This window comes from Hyperolius riggenbachi, chromosome 7 (genome assembly GCF_040937935.1).
Source record: "Hyperolius riggenbachi isolate aHypRig1 chromosome 7, aHypRig1.pri, whole genome shotgun sequence".
NCBI lineage: Eukaryota > Metazoa > Chordata > Amphibia > Anura > Hyperoliidae > Hyperolius > Hyperolius riggenbachi.
The window spans coordinates 19444667-19450666 of record NC_090652.1 but is presented as its reverse complement, the minus strand read 5'-3'; positions in this window follow the sequence as shown (position 1 = coordinate 19450666).

Here is a 6000-nt window from a genome sequence, read left to right as displayed (position 1 = left end):
GGAACTTTAAATTATGGGGCCCCCCAGAAAAACTTTTATAGAGCCCCAAAAAGTTCACAGCCTTTCTTTTTAATACCCTGATCAGTGGTGCTCAGCAGAGCTCGAATATTCGAGTAGCTCGAATATTCGAGCTCTTTTTCAGCTATTCGAGCTCGGTATTCGAGCTCCGAATAGCTGGAGCTATTCGAATGGGCTATCCGAGTACACTCGAATAGCCCATTCACTATTCGAGCTATTCGAGCAACCCGGCGCTATTCGAGCTCGGTACCGAGCTCGAATAGCGTCATAGCCCAGATTGATGTCCTTAGAGCCAATCAGAGGGCTCCCAGGCCCTCTGACGGCAGCCAATCACAGAGGGGGACCCTGGCCAGCCCCTACCCTATAAATAGCGGCCGCCATGTTCCGTTTCTCCGTGCTTGCCTGAGACTTGTACAGAGAGAGAGTTGCTCCTTTGTGCTTTGGCTTAGCAAGAGCTCTATTGTGGTCATGTCACGTTCTGTGACGATCGGGGAGCACAGAGAGTATCTGGTTACCGGTGATCTGCAGTATCACCGGAACACAGATATATACCTGATTGTAAATGAGCTGCAGTCTCACTGACAATCCGATATACAAACTAACCTCTGTCCACCCAAAAGTATGTAGTGATTGGTGCAACAGTAAATATACACTATTCAGTGGCGAGGCTCACTGACAGCAGCAACTTCCACCCAGCGGCAAGGGCCCGCTGGAGGAGGATAGTGGTACAGGCAAAATTTGGCAACAAAATATCAGATATAGCGAGGTACAGGATCAGGAAGCTAGGACGAAGTCTAGGAACGAGCCGGGGTTCGGCAGCAGAAGATCAGAGATATCGAGGTACAGTATCACAAGGCTCAGAGACGAAACGAGATAAATAGCAAGGTTGGCAACAGGAGATCAGATAGGCAGAAGTACAAGAGGGTTAGGCAATAGCGAGGTCAAAAAACAGGCAAGAGATCAAAGGCACAGATAAATCACAATGGTATGGTCTTCCAGTACTTATATATTGGCAGTACCAATATATATGTATACTGTGGATCCGAGAGCTAACACAGGTGTGATCACTACAGCGGACACAGAGTACTGACAGACTGCTGCTTAAATGCAGTCTGTCCTACCAGCAATCCCCACCCCCCAGATGACGTCAGGAAGGGGCGGCCCGTATCCCCGCAAGCTGCTCATGAGAGCCTTCTTCTTCTTAGGGCATAAAGGGCGTGACGCTCCGTGCGTGAGCGCGCCGCCCTGCCCTGCTGGGACAAGCTGCCAGTGACACGCTGAGCGGTGGTTGGAGCTGCCGGAACAGACCGGAAGTTCGGGGTCCCGATGACGTCAGCCGCAAGAGCGGCGTTCGTACTGCGGTCGGCGGTGGGGGTGAGTCTATGCCTGACAGGTCATTTACCTAGCGTTTTTGCTCACATACACCTCCTATACACACCTATATTGTTGTTAGTTATTTAGACATTGTATTTTAGTTAGTAGCTTGTGTGTTACATTAGAGACAGGCAGCTGCTGCAAGCTTACAGGTTTAGGCCTCAGGGGGGCCTTGCCTCTGTGGGCAGCTGTCCTCTGTTTATTTCTCTCATCTATACCAGTATTTCTGCTGTCCTTTACTAATAGTATTGTAGTTATACTGTACTAGGAGTAGGACACTCACTGACTGTCACTGTTTATAGGCTACTAGCTAGCTCCTGCGTGTGTGCACTCACTCACTGTCTGTGTGTACACACACTCTATTTCCTTCTGATTACTGATAGATTATTGTTAGTTAGTTGTACTTACTTACTACTTACTCTTACTGTACCCGTAGGGACACTCACTGTCACTGTTCATATAGGCTACTAGCTCCTGCGTGTGCGCACTGCACTCACTGTCTGAGTGTACACACACAACACACACTCTATTTCCTTCTGATCGCTGATTGATTATCGTAATTAGTTAGTTGTACTTACTGTTACTACTTACTCTTACTGTACTAGGAGTCTAGGACACTCAGTCACTGTCCATAGGCTACTAGCTCCTGCGTGCGTGCACTCACTGTCTGAGTGTACACACACCCACACTCCATTTCCTTCTGATCGCTGATTGATTATCGTAATTAGTTAGTTGTACTTACTGTTACTACTTACTCTTACTGTACTAGGAGTCTAGGACACTCAGTCACTGTCCATAGGCTACTAGCTCCTGCGTGCGTGCACTCACTGTCTGAGTGTACACACACCACCCACACTCCATTTCCTTCTGATCGCTGATTGATTATTGTAATTAGTTAGTTCTACTTACTGTTACTACTTACTCTTACTGTACTAGGAGTCTAGGACACTCAGTCACTGTGTTCATAGGCTACTAGCTCCTGCGTGCGTGCACTCACTGTCTGAGTGTACACACACCACCCACACTCCATTTCCTTCTGATCGCTGATTGATTATTGTAATTAGTTAGTTCTACTTACTGTTACTACTTACTCTTACTGTACTAGGAGTCTAGGACACTCAGTCACTGTGTTCATAGGCTACTAGCTCCTGCGTGCGTGCACTCACTGTCTGAGTGTACACACACCCACACTCCATTTCCTTCTGATCGCTGATTGATTATTGTAATTAGTTAGTTCTACTTACTGTTACTACTTACTCTTACTGTACTAGGAGTCTAGGACACTCAGTCACTGTGTTCATAGGCTACTAGCTCCTGCGTGCGTGCACTCACTGTCTGAGTGTACACACACCCACACTCCATTTCCTTCTGATCGCTGATTGATTATTGTAATTTGTTAGTTCTACTTACTGTTACTACTTACTCTTACTGTACTAGGAGTCTAGGACACTCAGTCACTGTGTTCATAGGCTACTAGCTCCTGCGTGCGTGCACTCACTGTCTGAGTGTACACACACCCACACTCCATTTCCTTCTGATCGCTGATTGATTATTGTAATTAGTTAGTTCTACTTACTGTTACTACTTACTCTTACTGTACTAGGAGTCTAGGACACTCAGTCACTGTGTTCATAGGCTACTAGCTCCTGCGTGCGTGCACTCACTGTCTGAGTGTACACACACCCACACTCCATTTCCTTCTGATCGCTGATTGATTATTGTAATTAGTTAGTTCTACTTACTGTTACTACTTACTCTTACTGTACTAGGAGTCTAGGACACTCAGTCACTGTGTTCATAGGCTACTAGCTCCTGCGTGCGTGCACTCACTGTCTGAGTGTACACACACCACCCACACTCCATTTCCTTCTGATCGCTGATTGATTATTGTAATTAGTTAGTTCTACTTACTGTTACTACTTACTCTTACTGTACTAGGAGTCTAGGACACTCAGTCACTGTGTTCATAGGCTACTAGCTCCTGCGTGCGTGCACTCACTGTCTGAGTGTACACACACTAAATTTACTTGTGATTACTACTGATTATTGTAACTGCTAGTTGTACTTCCTGACTGTTACTACTTACTTACTGTACTAGGGGACACTCACTCAGTCACCTCACCAACCAACCCACTCCATTAAAGTACCCCACTTTTCACCCGCCCTTTTAAAAAACTTTTGTCTATACGCCCAAAACATTGAAGATGTCTGGAAGTGGCAGCCAGCGCGGTTTGGGCAAGGGGAAGGGCAGCAAGGGAATCAGGAGGAGAGGGAGCAGCATTGTGGCAAGCCGCGGCCGCGGGCGCGCCACCATGCACAGTTCCGCAGCAGCAGCGTCAGTGGCTAACATTCCTCCCATAGCCACTGGCCGTGGATGCCTTGGGCGCCGCCCAGCAGGAGCATCTGCAACTCACGCTGCAAGACACAGCAGCAGCAGCGTGTAGCACCTGCTCCCATTTTCCTCCAGCCGGGTCGGAAACGTCCCATTGAGGAAAAGGATGCAGACACTGTGGTGCAACTCATGACGGAGGATGAGCAGCCCGCCATCAGCTCTGCATCCGAGGCCTCCACCCTCACCACCACCACCACCACCACCACCACCACCCCTGTTCGCAGCAGCCGCCCAGCAGGGTCTGGGGAGGAGGCCAGTTCACCGTCACTCGCCGACCTGTCATTCAGCAGTCTTTTGACCCCAGGCATCATGAGTAAATTGTCTGCTGTTGTTGGCGATCTTGAGGAGGAGATGCTGATGGGCACTTTGGGGGATGAGGGATTGGACAGCAAGACTGTGGCGACAGTCAAGCAGCCCATCCATGCATCAGGAGAGGAGTTTGGGGGGTCCTCATACCAGCAGGACATGTTTCAGGAGGGGGAGGATGATGATGACCCGGTGACAGACAGAGACTGGGTGCCACCACCTCCAGGGGATGTCGTCCTCAGCAGCTCTGAGGAGGAGGAGGAGGATGCGCTTGTGGGCCTTGCAAGGAGGCGCATCATTGCAAGCATTGGCAGCGTCCCACAGCCTGCTGGTGTCTCAGGCTCAGCAGCAGCAGCAGCAGCATCAGCCAGTACCACCACCAGCCGCACCCAAGCCCCCCCCCCAACCACCACAGGGAGACAGGCAGCAGCGCTTCCATGCCGTAGGGGGAAGTTTCTGTCACCAATCTGGCGGTTTTTCACCATGCCCACTGTGTACAGCAAGTACGCCACTTGCAACCACTGTCAGCGGAAGTTGAGCAGAGGTGCAGACCCCTTAAAGTTCAGCACCAGCTCGCTCATCAACCACCTTGCGGCTAAACATTTCCACCAGCATGAGGAGTTCCAGAGGCTGAAGGCATCTGCTGCTGGCAGTGGCACCACACCCATCACTGCACAGCCTTCAGCAGCAGCAGCAGCAACAGCAGCCACCCGCCCTCCTGCTCCTCCAGCAGCACCAGCAGGAGTGCGGAAACGCACTGCTCCTCCCCCCTCTGCAACTCCTGCCGCCGACACTGAGGCCTGTTCTGGCAGCCAGTCCTCAGTGGCCTCCTCTGCTGTGTCTGCTGATTCCCGTGTCAGCAAAAGGCCACGCCAGAGCCTTTTGAGCGAGTCCTTCCAGGGGGTGGTTAGGGCTCTGCCTCCCAGCAGCCGTCGCGTGCGGCAGCTGAACGGCTTGCTGGCACGGGCCATGTGCTCCCAACTCCTGCCGTACACGCTCGTGCAGGAGGGGAGCGACATTCGTGCGCTGCTTGCTTGCGCAGCCCCAGACTGGCAGCTCCCCAGCAGACACTTCTTTGCCCGCAAGGCCATTCCTGCACTGCACCGCTTTGTGATGGCCAATGTGGAGCGAGGGCTGGAGCACGCGGTTGGTGAAAGGGTCCACGTCACCATGGACTCCTGGAGCAGCCGCTTCGGGACAGGCCGCTACCTGTCCTTCACTGTCCACTGGGTCAGCTTGGTGGAAGGGGGTGAGGATGGGAGAGCAGCAGCGGGCACAGCAGCAGCAGCAACACAGTGGGTGGTGCCACCCCGCAGGGTCAGGGGAACTGCAGCAGGTTCCTCCGATCCTCTGCCATCCTCCGGCACACCTGGCCAAACCCCCCGCCTCAGCAGCAGCGTGAAGGCCCGCCACTGCCAAGCGCTGCTGCACTTGGTCAGCCTTGGGAAGACCAAGCTGACGGCAACCCATGTGTTGGCCAAACTCCAGGAGCAGGAGAGGATTTGGCTGACCCCCAGAGGCCTCAGAGTCGGAGAGGTGGTGGCCGACAATGGGGCCAATCTGGTTGCCGCAATAGACAGGGGAAACCTGACCCACATCCCCTGTCTTGCCCACGTGCTGAACCTGGTGGTGCAGAAGTTCCTGCGCACCTACCAGGGGATGGGCGAACTGCTGGAAACGGCAAGGAATGTTGTGCGTCACTTCCGGCGCTCGGCTGCAGCCTGTGCGAGCCTGGAAGACGTGCAAAAGGAGCTGGATCTGCCACGCCATCGGCTGATCCTTGACGTTCCGACTCGCTGGAACTCCACCCTGGCGATGTTGGAGCGTCTGGTTGAACAGAAGCACGCTGTCAACCAGTACCTTGCCCTGGCCACTGTTTCCGCAGCTCAGAGAAGGGACAAGACCAGCAA